Source organism: Lynx canadensis, chromosome B4 (genome assembly GCF_007474595.2).
Source record: "Lynx canadensis isolate LIC74 chromosome B4, mLynCan4.pri.v2, whole genome shotgun sequence".
In the NCBI taxonomy this organism is placed as follows: Eukaryota; Metazoa; Chordata; class Mammalia; order Carnivora; family Felidae; genus Lynx; species Lynx canadensis.
Window position 1 is genome coordinate 29902658 of NC_044309.1, and position 17579 is coordinate 29920236.

Here is a 17579-nt window from a genome sequence, read left to right on the forward strand (position 1 = left end):
ATACTCTGTTACCAGTAGCCAAACCTAATTCCTACTGATACAACTGTATAAAAGTAATACTAATTAAATTCATTTGCATAAACCCACCAATTTTATTCTTAATTACTGTGACATGCAATAATAATGAAGTATGTACCCCAGAGTACCATTGTAAGTTTTATTTGATTATAGCAGTAAACTTAATTTATAGGTATACTTGCTTTCTTCAATAGTTTGTTGATTAGAGTATAGTCATCCATTGATAACTTAGAATCTAACACAGGAGGACACATATTCCTTTTAGCGTGTGAATGGAGAAGCAGAGCACCAGGCCCCACTATTAAATTGGAATAAACAGTGGAATCTCTTTTGAACAAAGTCTGGGAGACAGCGTTAACATACACCTCATGGTCAAAGTGCATTTTACCCAGGCTTCACAGCATGTAGTTGTTTTTAGAGACATGGTGTGACCTTTAGCATATTTGTATCTGTGAAATAATAAGCCGTTCTTTACATCAAGATTTTGTTGCATTACAGATGCTTGGAGAGGGTTTTCACAATTATTATTCTAGTGCTGGTCTGCTTCCCTTCATCTCTTAAATAATCTGCTTTAGGCATTCAAAGGGTCTCCTCATCCCAGGACATGACTATAGCTAATTTGCTGAGAGCCTCTAAACATACCCCAAGCCTGCTTAGGACATCTGCCGGGAAGTTAAATCATTTTAAGTGGAGGAATTAGGCTAATGTCTCCTGCTAAGAGAAAACCTTGAATCTTGGTATTCTGCACAGGGCTTATAATGGTGGAAACAAATTATGCTGCAGAGATACAAAAGAAAAATAAATCCATCTTATTTTACTAGGAGCTTGACACTTTTATTTAGAAAATTTATACTTCTGAACGCTTCCTTCATACATTACAGATGCATTTCAAATGTGACTCTCTTAGGTTAATAGTCTATGCCTTAAAAACAGATTAGGCTGAAAGTGGGGATTGGAGCCACTTTGAAGTAAGAAAGAAAGGAGAGGATTTATCTAATGATCAGCTGAATTGAAGTGTTTAACAAATCCTTTTCTTGCAAAATCAGGGAAAATCTGAGATGCCTGAAAGATTCAGAATAGAGAAATATTTGCTTGCAAATTGCTTTGGCATCACCACTAACATATCCAAGACATTAACATGGAAACCTAGGTGGGAATTCTGTATAATGGGCCATCATTCACAATCTATCAGTTATGGATGTACACATAGTGTGTGTTTCTACGATGCTGCATTTGTAGGTTCATATTGAATGCTGTTTGCTGTCCACATAGGATAACCGGTGAGTAGAGGTTATTTGCTGTAGGCAACTTCGGGGAATTCTAGCAAAGGGAACAAAAGGCAGTGATGAGGCAGATTCTGACTGGTTTTCAAATAAATGCTACAGTGGGGCTATGATGCTGAGAGAGGTTTGGTTTTGAACTAAATAGGCAGTTACCCTTCCTCATTCACTCCTGGGCCGGAGTGAAAGCCGTTATCTTCACTATGATTCACCTGTATCGACCAACTCCATGCAATCTTTTTTCCTGGGAAATAGCTGGGGAATCATAGGGCACCATCCACCTCCCTCTGGCTGTATACACTGTACCTTGCTCTGTGGAGTTAAAACACAAATAAACAAAAATTAAACCTGTCCTCACTTATTATATTGCTCTTTTCTTTACTATTAGCACTTTTTTTTGAATCTCAGTCTCCTGACATGGAACTTTCTTTCTAGAGAGACATCTGGTAATTGACTTTCTCACATTGCCAAACCACTGTGAGAAGGGGTAGGTGAAGTCTCAACCAGTTTGCTCCTGGATTTTCCAGGCTGTAAGATCTGATTAGCCTCCTAACCATATGCATGGCCAGGAGGCCAAGCCCACAGGTAAGACACCAGTCCTGCTGTGTCAGACTCTGGGATCGCTTAGGGTAACTGGTAGCTCATCTATAAAACAGTGATTTAGAAAGATCGTGAACTGCCAGCTGAATCCTTTGTCATTGTGAATAAGCATCATGTTCTCCCTCCATGCCAGGTAGCATTATTATTTTTCTTAACGTCTAGCTGGGGAAGGATGGTGTCAGGGAAGTTTCAATCTTGCTCTCACAGAGGGCACCCCAGTGTGACAATGAGCTCATTCTTCCAAGGAGGGCCTATCTTAACATTTGTTTCCTGGTCGTGATTCATGGTCCTGAATATCTGTGACCCTGTGATACTCATTCTGGCTGGATTTCTCTGCTTGGCTAATTTAAAATGCAGAATTTCATCTTGCGAGAAAGTTCAACACTTATTGTCCTTTACTCACCCTCCCAGGGGGTGACTGCCAGTGGTGGGGGGGTTGGGTGGGCAGGCAAGCAGACTTCAGTGACTAGAGCCCATTTGCACAACTACTGTGAAGAAGAATAGTAAAATGTGTTTATCCAAAGAAGAGCATAAAATGTGCAACACCCCCAGCCCCCACTGTCTCTCACAAGAGATCTGTCAGAAAAAGTAAACTTCGTATTACCCTTAGAAGGATCTTAAATTGTTTTTGATTTGTTTGTGGTTTCTCATTTCCTGAGATTTTGGGAAAGTTTGACCCTGTTTTTTTTTTCTTCCCTTTTTAATATATTTTATTGGAAGGAGAGAAGGTGATGCTCTTGTCACTAAGCAACATGAATACAGAAGAGAGCCTATGGTTGTTTGTTGTATAAACGGTGTAATAATGAAGATAAAGAACTGAAATCCTGACCTTTTTCTGTTCCTTCATAAACCAGCCTGAAATGCCAGTGCAGTGTCTGAACATGTTAATATAATGGGAGAGACACCATTCACACCCTGAACCTTGACCTTCACAAGCACAGGGAAGAATGCCAGCATGCTAGTTGTTTTATGAGAATGACCAACCTAATTTTTATCAGTAGGCTGGAGGCACAATATACACATAATCTGTACTTCAGATATTCATTCCAGGATTTTGTTTTCTGGCTCAATTTCAAAAGAATCCTTGACCAACTATTCTATGCCTGTAATTGAAAATTTTGTGTGGAGTTGTTTCTCAGCACTTAAAGACTGAGAGGTATGAGGGCCTGTTTTCTTATCTAATAGTTGAAGAAAGGGAGAGGTTAATTGGTTTGCCCAATGTCACCACACTGAACAAGCTCCAGAATTCTGTCACTAGAATTCATTAGTATTGTATACAGAACTTGGAGAGCCTAAATAACAGATTTCCCACAGTGAAGTTTCTTCTCTGAAATGGGTGGTAAATGTGAACATAAGAAGATGGGGGGAAGGCCTTAATCTGATATTCATTCCATAAATACTTATTCAGTGGTCATCATATACTATCTGGTAACTAGTAGCAATAGGATCTTTAAAGATTTTAGCATGGCTTTTGGGGAGAGGACTTCTCTCTGCCTCAACACATAGTAATTTTCATTCACTCATTCATTAAGTCAGTCATGTTCATCCAACATTTACTGGCACATTCCATAGGTTAGGTACTGAGTTGACACCTGAGAATACAAAGGTTCTGAATAGGTTAGTCTCTATGTCAGGGGGTTCAAAACCAAGTGAGGGAGGGACCTATCACTTCAATTGATATGCAACATTAAAACAAAGTGCAAGATGTTCTAGAAGCATAAAAGATGTGTTTCTAATGCTGTGCCAGAATGGGATGGTGGTTTGGGAATGCCTTCCACCAGGGAATGCTTGAAAGAGATGATCTGACTTAGGTCCTAAGAGAAGGAGTTATCTGTGGGGATATTGAAAGAATAGGATATGAAAAGCCCTTCCAGGCTGAGAGCTTAGCATCCACAAGGCTGCCAAGTCAGAAAAGGTGTACTCGTGTGAATATGCACTTGATGTTGGTGTGATAGATTGACTAAGTTGGTGTGGACCTCATGCAGAGATTCTGGTTGAAGAAAGCTCCATCTCTACATTCCAGTGATTGCCAAGGGGGGAAAGGGATAGTGGGAAATTGAATACTGGCTCTTAAATTCTCCACTTGAGAGTGCCAAAGTGCCAATGTTCTTGCTCACATCTCAAGTCGCATGGCCATGCCTAACTTTCAAGGGGGCAGGAAAGCACAATCCTCCAATTTGTGTGGAAGGAGGAGAAATAGAATGGTTGTGTTTACCATGGCAACTCAACTAGTTAGATAATATAAGAACAACTCAAAATTTAAAGCTATTATATTTGATGGGTGTTACCTATTTTTTATCTGGTCCATAATAACTCCCCCACAAAAAGTAATTTCAATTTGCTCCTTGGGTCATATTTCCAAGTAATTTATTTTGGAAGTCAGGCAAAAGAGCAGCCCTATTCAGAATGAAACATTCTTTTGATGTGACTAGTTTGCCTGAGGTGATCATGTGGTTTACCCATTTTGTAAATTGTGTGTGTTTATACAATTTTATTAGTACCTTGGAACCATGCTCTCCCATTTTTTGTGCATTTACAAAAAGCTGTCAATGAATCTCCCGACTTACCTGTAATGGAAGATGGATGTACAGAAAACTACATATTTGCTAGAGAGTGGTTATATTGCCCAATATTTATGAGAAACTCAGTGGATCAAAGTATGCTAAGCCCATTACTTCCCTCAGAAATTAAAAAAATTTTTACTCCCTGGATCAAGTAGTATAGTTGGAAACTGAAGGCTTATATTACACTCTAATGTCCCCCTAAAGAATTGCTTCTTCCAAAGAACATTTTGGTGTAATGCCATACCCACTAGAAGTAGGTTATTATAAAATGTAGCCTTGTGTAACTTACTATGACTTTGCTGTAAGAATGGTGTCCTACTTAGAAGGGCCCCTCCCACTTCCTGAGGAGAAAGTTGTACTTCCTCTAAGCAGTGCTTTGTTTTTAATGTCATGGACACTGTGAATCACCTTTTTGTCATTAACTCTTGGAGAACATAAAGAACTCCCTTGCAGCCCAACAATTGTAAGTGAGGAATTCATCCTGGAATGTACACTGTCACCTCCCCTGGTTCCACCTATATTACTCTTTTTGTTTTCTTTCTTCTATTCTTCCCTTTTAATTTCTGTTACCCTGTATTTTATATTTTTTTCTTTAAATATTTTCTGGAAAAAGGTGGAGCATAAATATGTAATAGAAGGGCAAAATATTCATATTTCTTATAATTGATCTCATTCTTGCTGATGGTGAAAATATAAGCAACTCAATTAAAAATAACAGCCTCTTTTAGTTAAAAATAACATTTCTCTGGTAAATATTTTTTATTTCAAAGTACAGATTTACTCTGAGGAGTATTTTTCCCATCTTAAGTGATTTCTCTCAACCTCCCATCTTTTCTCAGAGAGCACCTGGGTACAGTGAGAGGGTGTGGGAGTGGCTGGGAGTAGGTGTTTACTTTTATTTTTCTATGCATGTGTATTTGTGTGTGGAGGGATAGGTCATATATGTAGACAATAAATTAAGATAGGGGCATATTGAGTTGGAACTGTCTGTGGATAATCCAGGAGGCAGATGGCTGTCTGAGATTATTGTTCAACAAATTCTAATGAGGCCTTATTATCTCGATTTATGAGCTAATATAATTTTGATTATCTTGGGAGTTTACCAATGGAAGCAAGAGGCAGCCATCTTTGTAGTACTAGAATTCATCTTGAAGAGTACTAGGGTTTCTCCAGCTTCCAAATAGACCTCTTTTTCTCTACCTTTGTAGCTCCCATTTTCAGGTCACTGATCCATATCTCAAAGCTTTAGAATAAACTTGTCTATGAAAGTTGTTTTAAAAAATAAAAGTACTTTAAGTTAACACACATTAACAAATCAGCACAGTAAGATATTACTTTCTGGAGAAAACTGACCGAAGTGGATGGCATTTAGTATAGCTAGGGTGGTGGTGGAGACCTGAGTGTCAGGGTGAGTCTGGACACAGGCTTTGATGGTAAGGGGCTGGAGCTCCTTCACAGCCAGAGGTCAGAATTAGTTGAAAAGGGACAATTTGAAAAAAGGAGGAAGGATGTGGAAGGGAAAGGCAAGAATTTCCAACTTTGTTGAGATTCTGAGGATGGTGACAGACCCTAGGAGTTGATTTTTAGGTAAAAATGGAAGGCTTTTTGGAGCAAATGTGTCTCCTCTGTGACAAAGAAAAGAGGGAATTTTATCCCTGAGGGATATGTCACTGTATGAATACCTAACTCTTGGATGCATCCATGTTCCAGCATGTTCTTGAAGGAACCAGACCACCTTCACTTTCAACTCCAGTCTGAGCAAGGCTCAGGAGTAAAATACATGTGAGGAGCTCCACAGAAGCAGGATTGAATGCCTCTGGTCTTTTTGCAAGTTATTTCCACCCAGTTGTAGCAAATATCATGTCGCAAGCCATCATATGACAAGACATTCTGTAAGGAGTTTGCTCATTATTTACTGAGCATGTCAAAGTGTTGGCTGCCTCCAGGGCTCTTGGGAAGCACATACTTGCCATAGTATTTTCATGAGAAATATAAGCAAGAGATAAAATTGCTACTTATTTTTAAGACTGTCACTGAGAACACATATTCTGTCTGTTCCTTCTCTTGCTGAGTCTTCTGGGTACAGAGAAAATACCATTAAGAAATAAATGTAACATAAGCATCCTAGCCTGGGTGCCTACTATGCACTGTGCACCCACCTAAAGTATGCATATGGTCTCTTCTCCTTTGTGTTTTTCAACGAATTACTTCAACCTCTGCATACTGTATCAGTAGGATGCACGGTTGATACACGGTCCTCTTTTTTTTTTAAATATATGAAATTTATTGTCAAATTGGTTTCCATACAACATCCAGTGCTCATCCCAAAAGATGCCCTCTTCAATACCCATCACCCACCCTCCCCTCCCTCCCACCCCCCATCAGCCCTCAGTTTGTTCTCAGTTTTTAAGAGTCTCTTATGCTTTGGCTCTTTCTCCCACTCTAACCTCTTTTGTTTCTTTTTTTTCCTTCCCCTCCCCCATGGGTTTCTGTTAAGTTTCTCATGATCCACATAAGAGTGAAAACATATGGTATCTGTTTTTCTCTGTATGGCTTATTTCACTTAGCATCACACTCTCCAGTTCCATCCACATTGCTACAAAGGGCCAGATTTCATTCTTTCTCATTGCCACGTAGTATTCCATTGTGTATATAAACCACAATTTCTTTATCCATTCATCAGTTGATGGACATTTAGGCTGTTTCCATAATTTGGCTATTGTTGAGAGTGCTGCTATAAACATAGGGGTACAAGTGCCTCTATGCATCAGTACTCCTGTGATACACGGTCCTCTTGAGCTGTTTTCCCCTGAGCCTGAATAGAAAAAAATCTCTGGAGTTTTTGACAGGTCGCCTTTGATTCCCACTGCCAGAAAAGAGTTGCTGTCAAGAGCTTATCCTCTGCAGGATGACTAGTGATGTTGCTTTATTTTGTAGTGACGTCCTGGTGGCACAGATCCCTAAACAGTTTGCCCTGGACCTTCCAGATCCATGATCCCGTATCATACTTCAGCTCTTCATGTTATAATTTTTCCTGTTGGGATCATTGAGTAACCAGCTTCCAGAGTGCCAGCTGTCTTAGGTGCACATGTCAGGCACCTAATGGACAACTGAATGAATTGAACATCTGTCCTTTTGCCCATGTGGACTCATAGTCCTCTTCACCTCTCTCAGAGCTTTCCCTAAACAAGCAGTTCAAGGTCCTGGGGATGCAAGAGTGTCTGAGGTAGACATCATTTTTTTCTTGGTGCAATCTAGTGGGTAGGAAGGATCCTAGGGCAGAGTAACCTGAGAAATGCCAACGTGGAAAGGATGGGCAAGGGAAGATGAACCTTCAGATATGACTGAAATGGTATGTAAGAGAAAATTCAAGAAGTAGAGGAGGTAGAAATACAAGAGAATACTGTTTGTTTAAAGGGAATATTATGCTTTGAAAAGGAGGGATGGTCAACATTGATAAACACTGCAAAAGGGTTAAGATAAAGACACATATCTGTTGCATTTAGCAAGAAGGAGATCACTGATGGAAACCCCAGTAAGAAGAGTTTTCAGGGAGTAACGGGAGTGGCCAAGGGAGTATGCTGGAGGTAAGGAAGCAGACACACACAAGTATTGATGATTCCTCAGGTTTTCTGTGGAAGTGGGGATAGAACTAGAATGAATGGTAAAAAGAGATTTTGTTTGTTGTTTGCTCCTTAAGATGGGAATGCCTGCAGGGTTTCCAATGCTGACTGAAGAGAGTCAGCAAGTGTGAGGTACAGATGCAGGACAGGGAATAATCAATCCAGAGGGTCTTGACCCCAGAGAAGGCAGCTGCAGCTGGGGATGTGTGGGCAAGTTGAAGATTCACTTATGAGGAGGAAGCATGTCTTTCTTTGTAATAGGAAGCAAGAAGAAGAAAGTGGATGCTGATCACGTGAGTTGGTACATTTGGTGTGTGGAGACTGATGCTGTTTTAATACTTTAGCAAACAGGAGACAAAATTATGTGCTGAGAAGCAGGGCCAGAGGTAGGTGGCTAATGGATGGGGCTACATGTGACACACACACGGCTATTTCAGACCCAGTGCTGAGGCCTTTTGGGGATCTTTCTCCACTGAATCCAGGTCTTGTGAGGTGGGGCTTATTTGCAAATGTATGAGATGAATTCCTAATCTCATGTTTGTCCTCTGACTCTCCCATGTCACATAGACACTTGATAAATACTTTGGACTTTTTACTTAGTAAATTCAGCTCAAAAATGTATTTAAAAATGTTTATTTAATTATTTTGAGAGAGAGAGAGAGAGAGAGAGAATGCATGAGTTGGGGAGGGAAAGAGAGAGAGAATATCAAGCAGGCTCCTCATTGCCAGTAGAGAGCCCAAGGTGGAGCTCCATCTCACAAACTGTGAGACCATGACCTGAGCCAAAATCAAGAGTCATTCGCTTAACTGACTGAGCCATCCATGCACCCCAGCTCAAAAACTGTTTATAGGACATCTCCTATGAGCGAGGATTTGGGGATACACAAAGGAGTTATTGGTGTTTTCTACCTCCGAGGATCTTGTCCTCGAGTGACATAAAATGCATTTCAAAGGGCAGGTGAGTTTCTAAAATTAACTTTTAAATTATCTGCTCTCTTTGAATATGTAGTGTATGACTCCTTTCAACAAATATAAATGATAAGTAATAGCTTCTTTGGGAACGCTGTGCTCTATTAAGATGAGCAAATTAGGACAAAATTAATTCAGTGAATTTATATAATAATTAATAATGAAAATTCCCTGCTTTATGGAGTGCTTTACCTTTCAAAATGTTTTATATTTAATGTTACTCTTTAGAGCATATAGGACATTTTCATATACATTATTTTAATATTTTATTTTAAGTCTATTTATTTATTTTTGACAGAAAGAGAGAGAGAGAAAGAGACAGAGTGGGCAGGGGAGGGGCAGAGAGAGAGGGAGAGAGGGGATCCCAAGCAGGCTCCACACTGTCAGCACAGAGGCTGACGCAGGCCATGAACTCATAAACTGTGAGATCATGACCGGAGCCAAAATCATGAATCAATGCCTAACCAACTGAGCTACCCAGGAGTTTCCATATTTTAATTTATACACCATTTAATAAGTACAATATTCATTCTTAAAATGAATTCACTTCACGTTGGAAGAAAAGGAAAGGGTTAAAAAGCTAACATTTATTTTATGCCCCAAATGTTGCAGGCATCTTATATTTTTTAATCTTTACGAACCTCCATGATGCTGATATCCCCATTTTACAGACAGATGCGTAGAGGCTCAGGTCTTAACTAAGGTCATATAGTTGGGAGATATCTGAAATTTAAACTGAGGTCTGCTGATGCTATAGCCCTTACTATATTTTCTTAGGGAGGTATTAAAATTATCTTCTTTTGGGGCGCCTGGGTGGCTCAGTCGGTTGAGCGTCCGACTTCAGCTCAGGTCACGATCTCGCGGTCGGTGAGTTCGAGCCCCGCGTCAGGCTCTGGGCTGATGGCTCAGAGCCTGGAGCCTGCTTCCGATTCTGTGTTTCCCTCTCTCTCTCTGCCCCTCCCCCATTCATGCTCTGTCTCTCTCTGTCTCAAAAATAAATAAACACTAAAAAAAGTATCTTCTTTTTTTTAATGTTTGTTTATTTTTTAGAGAGAGAGAGAGAGAGAGACAGAGTGCGAGTGGGGGAGGTGCAGAGGGAGAGGGGACACAGAACCGGAAGCAGGCTCCCAGCTCTGAGCTGTCAGCACAGAGCCCGACATAGGGCTCTAATCCACGAACTGTGAGATCATGACTTGAGCTAAAGTCGGACGCTCAACTGACTGAGCCACCCAGGTGCTCCATAAAATTATCTTCTGCGCCTTTGCAGCCATCTTTGAAGTGGCTAAGAACACCAAAAGGTTAGAAGTCTCATCCTAGGCAGTGGCCAGGCCAGCTTCTGAGTCCTAGTCTGGAGCCCTGCCCTGACCCTTCCTCATTGTGACTCCATGTTGACCATGGCCATCATCCTGTGATGATCTGCTAGAGAGTTCACAGCACTCTCAGGGATGTCTTGTGGGTCTGACCTCAGGGAGCAAGTCTGCGTTGGGGAGAATCTGGCTCACTGGCTTATTATGTGCACAGCATCTGGATACTTGCTGCATTTCTGTGCTTGACAGACACTAATACTCATGTTTCCTTCATTTCTTACAAAACTTACAGGTGAGTCAAAGGGGAACAAAAACAACAAATGAGGGAGTTTTGTTAAGGGCTGGGGAAATATGAACAGATTGTGGCAAAGCTCAGGAAGAGTCCCAGAAGTGATGAATGATCTGAAGGACAGATTCATGAGGGAAACGTAACAACAGTACTAACAATAAACAGAAACAAGGCAATTCTCAACTACATATTACTTGACCAGTCCAGGGAATTCATATGGTTCTCTCTGAGGCTAAATGCCAACATATTTGAACTATAGTTTAGAGGCCTAAGCTGTAAAACAAATAATTATACAATGGTATTTAGATTGAACATTTAAAGAAGGTCATCTGAAAAACTTGAGGGGTTAGATGGATCTCTTAATGAACTGGTCTTAAAATGCAAAATGGGTTATACCCACTCACATGAAGCTTTTCACTCCACAAGCTATTATTTATTTATTTATTTATTTGAGGGGGGGGGGGAAAGAGGGTCAGAAGGAGAGAGAGAGAGACAGACAGAATCCTAAACAGGCTCAGCATGGAGCCCAACACGGGGCTCAATCCCATGACCCTGGGATTATTACCTGGGCCGAAATCAAGAGCTAGATGCTCAACTGACTGAGACACCCAGACGCCCCTCCACAAATTAATTTTAATTGGAGTTCCCCTACTTTAAAATGGGTAACAATTCTGCCATCAACTGAACTGACATCTGGCCTGCCCTGTGCTGGCTCTGGACAATGCAGTGAAGGTGGTCCAGTTGGCTCTTTGCCTGTGCCTCCATGTGAAGATATTGCTTTCCCTCCTGGGTTCCCCTATCCCCTCATGGGGGCCCAGTCTTTCCTCTGTCCCTTTAGGGCCCTCTGACTGGACTGGGTCTTAGAGATTCCTAGTACTCTTCTCTCAAACATGACTCTCTTCTGTCCTACTTCCTCTTTCTTTCATAATAAACAACAATCAAATTCCCTACCATTTCAGTAGTATATTGATTATCCAGAAATCTTTGCATTTTAAATAAGCTCCTCTACTTCCCCTCTCCCTTGCAAAGGAATTAAAGCCTAAAAAATAATTTAAAAGGGGAGACTGTTGATTCCTCTCTCTTAAAGACAAATCCTAGCCTTCCCCAAGATTGCAAACTTGCAATATATTCTAAAGACCTTAAAAGTGGCTCTTTGTTAATAGGTAATTTGTTAAGCAGAGCTCATTTTTTAAAATTTTTAAAAATTTTTATTCATTTTTGAGAGACAGAGCGCAAGCCAGGGAGGGGCAGTGAGAGAGGGGGGCACAGAATCCAAAGCAGGCTCCAGGCTCTGAGCTGTCAGCACAGAGCCCCACCCTGGGCTCAAACTCAAGAACCATGAGACCATGAGATCATGACCCGAGTCGGCGCTTAACAGGCTGAGCCACCCAGGTGCCCCAAGCAGAGTTCATTTTTAATGTATTTGCTTCACTTTCCTCTGGGAACTAGAATAAGCTCATCCTAATCATTTCATGAATTTAAAATGAATACTATGCATTTAGGGGGAAAAAGCACATAATTTGGTATTTTTATTAGTTTGGATGTTGCCCCCATCTCTGAGTTACGATTTGCTTTACGTAGAATAAACATTATGGAAACATGCTGCATTGGGACAAAACACACATTTAAGAGAAGTATCTACAGTATACTTTCAGCGTTTCTGGCTTTACATTAGAGAAAAAGTTCTGCTTGACTTAAGCCAGAGTAGAATTGGTTCCATGATGTTGGGACCTCTTACAATCAATGGAAAGACTCAAGAACTAAATGATGGGACCGAGGGAAGCTGTGTAGCTGGAACCACAGCCAAGGCACAAGCCAGGTAGGCTCTTTCTGGACGTATTGCTGCCCTCCCATGGCCATCCCGCACACTGGCTCCTGGAACCCCAACAGAACCGTGCCTGTGGGCCCTGCACCTACCCAGGTTGGTGCTTCTCTGCTCCACTATGATCACTGACTTCAGTTTTAAAATTCAATTGGCTGAGCCCAGGCCACATGCTCATACCTTGTGGCTAGCAGGTGGAGGAAGGGGATTTGCCCTTGCTAGTTTCAGTGGTGGGAGCTGGTCCTGCTTTGCACCAACACCTAACTGGGGAATTCCCCGGAAGCACAAGGGGTCTTCTTAACGCTAGTTATATAAAAATACACAGAAGCCTAAACCTAGCTCAGGCAAAAAATTCAATACCCATGAAGGTAAAATTCTCAAGCAAGTGCAACCAAAACTTGGCTTGTTTTAATAATTCACCCCGATTTGAATTTCTTTTACCATATGGAGATAAACCTGAATATCTCTATCTTGTGCACTTTGGGGGCATGCTGGTTTTTTCCCCAAGGGAGGCAGTTCCATTATATACAGGGCACGTGTGAAATAGGATACATAACTGTGAAAGAGTAAACGGGCTGTCCTATATTCTTGCATTTGAAATATTTCCTCTAGAAAATTATGCAAAATAACAAATAATGTTAGATAGGGTACAGCAGAGATCTGGATTCAAATGTATATACAGAACAATTCCTTTAGGATAATAAGAATTTGGGGGGCAACTGGGTGACCGTTGGTTAAACCTCGGAGTCTTGATTTCAGCTTAGGTCATGATCTCATAGTTTGTGGGATTGATCCCCACATCCAGCTCTGTGCTGACAGCATGGAGCCTGCTTAGGACTCTCTCTCTCTCTCGCCCTCTCTCTCTGCCCCTCCCCAACTCACTCTCTCTCTCTCTCAAAATAAATAAACTTAAAAGATTTTTTTTATAGAAAATAATTTGTTTCTGTTACAAAAGAGAGACACTTTGGAGCATCTATACCTGGATATATGATTTTAACAAATCGATGAAGTTCAACAAGGATCTTTATCATGAGGTTTTGCTCTTCAGACTAAATTATATAAATAAATATTACACATACATTTGATACATGGTTCAGTTCATTCTATGGCACAATATATATGTTACACGTTAATACATAATATATAAAACAATCATCTTAATAAATAACATAATTAGTTATATATTATACATAATGTATGATTTATATAATATACATAGCACAGTAGAACATATAGTTTGTCTTATTTCTCCTTTTGCTCAATTTCCCGCTTTACATTTTATTATTTGCTTGCCCATTTTGAAGCTCATTAAGTGATAGTCTAAGTATTATTACTTAAACAGGTGATTAGAGAGAAGATTAAAGTAGTATTTTTAATGGTTTAATTGGAGTCTTTTTTTTTTTTTTTTGTAATTGTGTTCTCTGTTTCTGCCAGTGTAATGGGGAAATTGAAAGTTGGCTGGAGGGGCGCCTGGGTGGCGCAGTCGGTTAAGCGTCCGACTTCAGCCAGGTCACGATCTTGCGGTCCGTGAGTTCGAGCCCCATGTCGGGCTCTGGGCTGATGGCTCAGAGCCTGGAGCCTGTTTCCGATTCTGTGTCTCCCTCTCTCTCTGCCCCTCCCCCGTTCATGCTCTGTCTCTCTCTGTCCCAAAAATAAATAAACGTTAAAAAAAAAAAAAAAAAAAAAAAAAAAAAAAGAAAGTTGGCTGGATATCATTTTCAGCTACTATTTATTCTCATTTCTCCATTTTATTTTTATAAGACAATTTCATTGGCTCGTTCAAGATATTAGACACATTTAATTAAACCATCAATGAGTGGTCAGTGTAAGAACAGTAAGTAGGAAGTAGAAGAGGAGAATTGAAAAGATTTTTTTAAAAAAGCAGAAATATAGGGAAATGAGCAGGAAAATGAATGGGTGAATGAAACCGAAAAGCCTAATAAATTAAAGTATGTGATAAGTATGTGTTGGAGACATAAACCTTGCTTCCTATCTTTCCTAATCAATCCAGGTGTGTGCTATGGGAAGCCACTCTTTCAAATTTTTTTTCAATGTTTATTCATTTTTGAGAGACAGAGACAGAGCATGAGTGGGAGAGGGGCAGAGAGAGAGGGAGACACAGAATCTGAAGCAGGCTTCAGGCTCTGAGCTGCCAGCACAGAGCCTGATGCAGGACTCAAACTCATGAATTGCGAGATCATGACCTGAGCCGAAGTTGGATGCTTAACTGACTGAGCCACCCAGGCCATTCTCATAAAAAAGCGATACTGTGTGCATGTTTGTGCAACCATTTTAACTATCAAAAGGAATAGTCTCAGATGAAAAAGTGGCACCTCAAGGGAAGCCACTTTTTCATCTGAGACTATTCCTTTTGATAGTTAAAATGGTTGCACAAACATGCACACAGTATTGCTTTTTTATAAGAATGGCATCGTTCTCTATTCTATTGGTAGAGATGGTTTCTACCCACCTGTATGTGTGTATGTGTGTGTATGTGGGGGGATTCGAAGTTCCATTTTATACCATATATACTTTACAATGAAGCACATGTGACATTCCACAGAGTTATGGGAAGCCTAGCTATCCCTAGTAGGGGATATGGCCTCCCAGGGTATACACGCATCCACTTACGCATTTGGCTTCCCTTCTTGCATAAATCATAGGAGAAGTCATAATTATGCAACACTCACGATTGAGGGCTATGGAATCTGAGAGACCTGGGGAAAATCAGAGCCCTGCCACCATGTGCTAGATATGTGCTCACGAGCAAATTGTCCCAGCCCTCTAAACCACTGTACACTCATCTGCAGGTGGGGAGAGTCACAGTACTCACCTCCCAGGGCTGTTGGCAAGAGTGCACAGGTCAAAAGCTCTCAGGATGCTGCCTGGAATGCACTACTTATTATAATCAGAATATGGCTGTTATTTCTTATATGATTTATAGTTTTGTAGAAACTTCACAAATTTTTTCTCATCTGATCCTCACTACCACCTATGTTGTTGACATTTTTAGTATTACTCTTTTATAACATTCTTTTTATAAACATTCTTTAAGCTCACAAGTGTTGAAATTGATTGAGGTTCCACAAGCTAGAAACTGGTGGGACTGGAGTTTTAACTCTGGTATTTGTATTTTAAGACATTTTTCTCGACTATTGTCAACCAATTATTATTTTGTCTCCTGTTCCATTAGAATACTGCTTTTGTCCAATTCATCCTTTAAATATACATGGACTCAGATATGTTCCTATTTCCTGTACTGTAGTAGGTTAATGTTGTCATTTTTTGTGTGTGTCTCAATTATGATTTTGCATTTCTTGTGGGTATACATTGGAAGTTTTGAATTAAAATAGAACTTCAATCCTTGTAGTTTAATAATGGAGAGTCTGAAGACATAAGCATTTCTTTTTTTAAAAAAAATGCTAGTGTAATGACAATTGAAGCACAATAAACTGCATATTATAAAAAGTGTAAATGTGATAATTTTAACACATGTATAACTCACGAATTGATCAGCACAGCCAAGATAAGGAACAATTTGTTCCAAAAGTTTCCTAGTGCCTCTCACAACCTTTTCCTTTTGCATCCTCTCACCCCTTCCCCACCTTCAAGCAACCACCGATCTGATTTATATCACTACAGATAGTAGTTTCTAGAATTTTATATAAGTGAATCATACAATATTTACCTTATAATTGGGACATGTGTCAATAATCTGTTCCTCCTTATTGTGGTATGGTTTACCACTGTATGAATATACTACAGTTGTTTATTCATTGAGCTATTGATGGACATTTGACATGTTTCTGGTTTGGGCTATCACAAAGAAAGCTACTATGAACATGGTCTACAAGTCTTTGTGTGTTTATATGATTACAGTTCTCAACCCGGGAGTCAAATGGCTAGGTTATATGGTTGGGTAGGTACATGTTTAATTATGTAAGAAACTGCTGAACTGTTTTACAAAGGGGTTTAACCATTTTACATTCCTACCAGAAGTCTATGACAGTCTCAGTTTCTCCACATTTTTGCCAACCCTTTGTAGATCGGTCTTTGTAATTTTAGCCATTCAAGCGGGTAGCAGTGGTATCTTCTTGTGGTTTAAATTTGCATTTCCCTGATGACTCATGAGTATTTTCATGCACCTAAATGCCATCCATATATCTTTGTTTTGTTTGTTCAAATTGACTTATTATTGAATAAAGGAGCTTTTTTTTCTTTTCCAGATATAAGTCTTTTATGGGATGTGTTTTGCACATCCCATATGTGCAAATCATACATGATGATTTCTTCCCAGTCTATGGCATGATCTATATTTTCATGATGGTCAGGCATAGGAATTGTCACCCTGAGTTTTTTCAATCTCAGGACACCCCTTCTTTGTCTTGGATCTCATTGCCAACTGCTTGTCTAGACGTTTTCATTGTTCATTGCCTTTTAGTACATCAGCCTTGCTTCTAGACTGGACTTTCAGTCTTTGTGGTGGTCATTCTTCTGATTCTGTGTTTTGTCTCCTTATTGTCCAAGTGTAAGATGTGTTTTTAGCTCACAGAATCATAGACTTTAGTAGAGCAATTGAGGGTTCATTAGAACCCTCAGCACATTCAAATAAAATGTAGCTTCTTAAGGACAAAACCAAATATTGACTAGTTTATAATACTGATGAAGAATCTAGTCGTTCATACTTATTGATCAGCCACTGTGTATAAGGGCCTTCTTTATGACTCTAATGGTCAAGAAAGATTCTAAACAGGTGACTACAGATTTCTGGAAGACTGACACTGTCTGCTAATTCCATGACATTGACACAGGCTGGGTGAGGGTGGTTATAAAAAATGTAAGTGCTGCTATTACATATGGAGGCTCTACAGTTTAGTTCAGGACACTTTCCAAAACTTTCCAAAATGGATGACATCACCATTCAACACAAACTGTTTACCACTAATTTAGGGCTTGCTGCTCCTCTACTAAGAATACATATGAATTTATTCTATGACTTATACACCTTTCAATGCTCTATTTTCCTTCTGAGTTCAACACAATCATTAAGGGGAAATTGTTTATAATGGTTAAAGAATATCATCCTGCTGATTATTTTGTGTCAAAG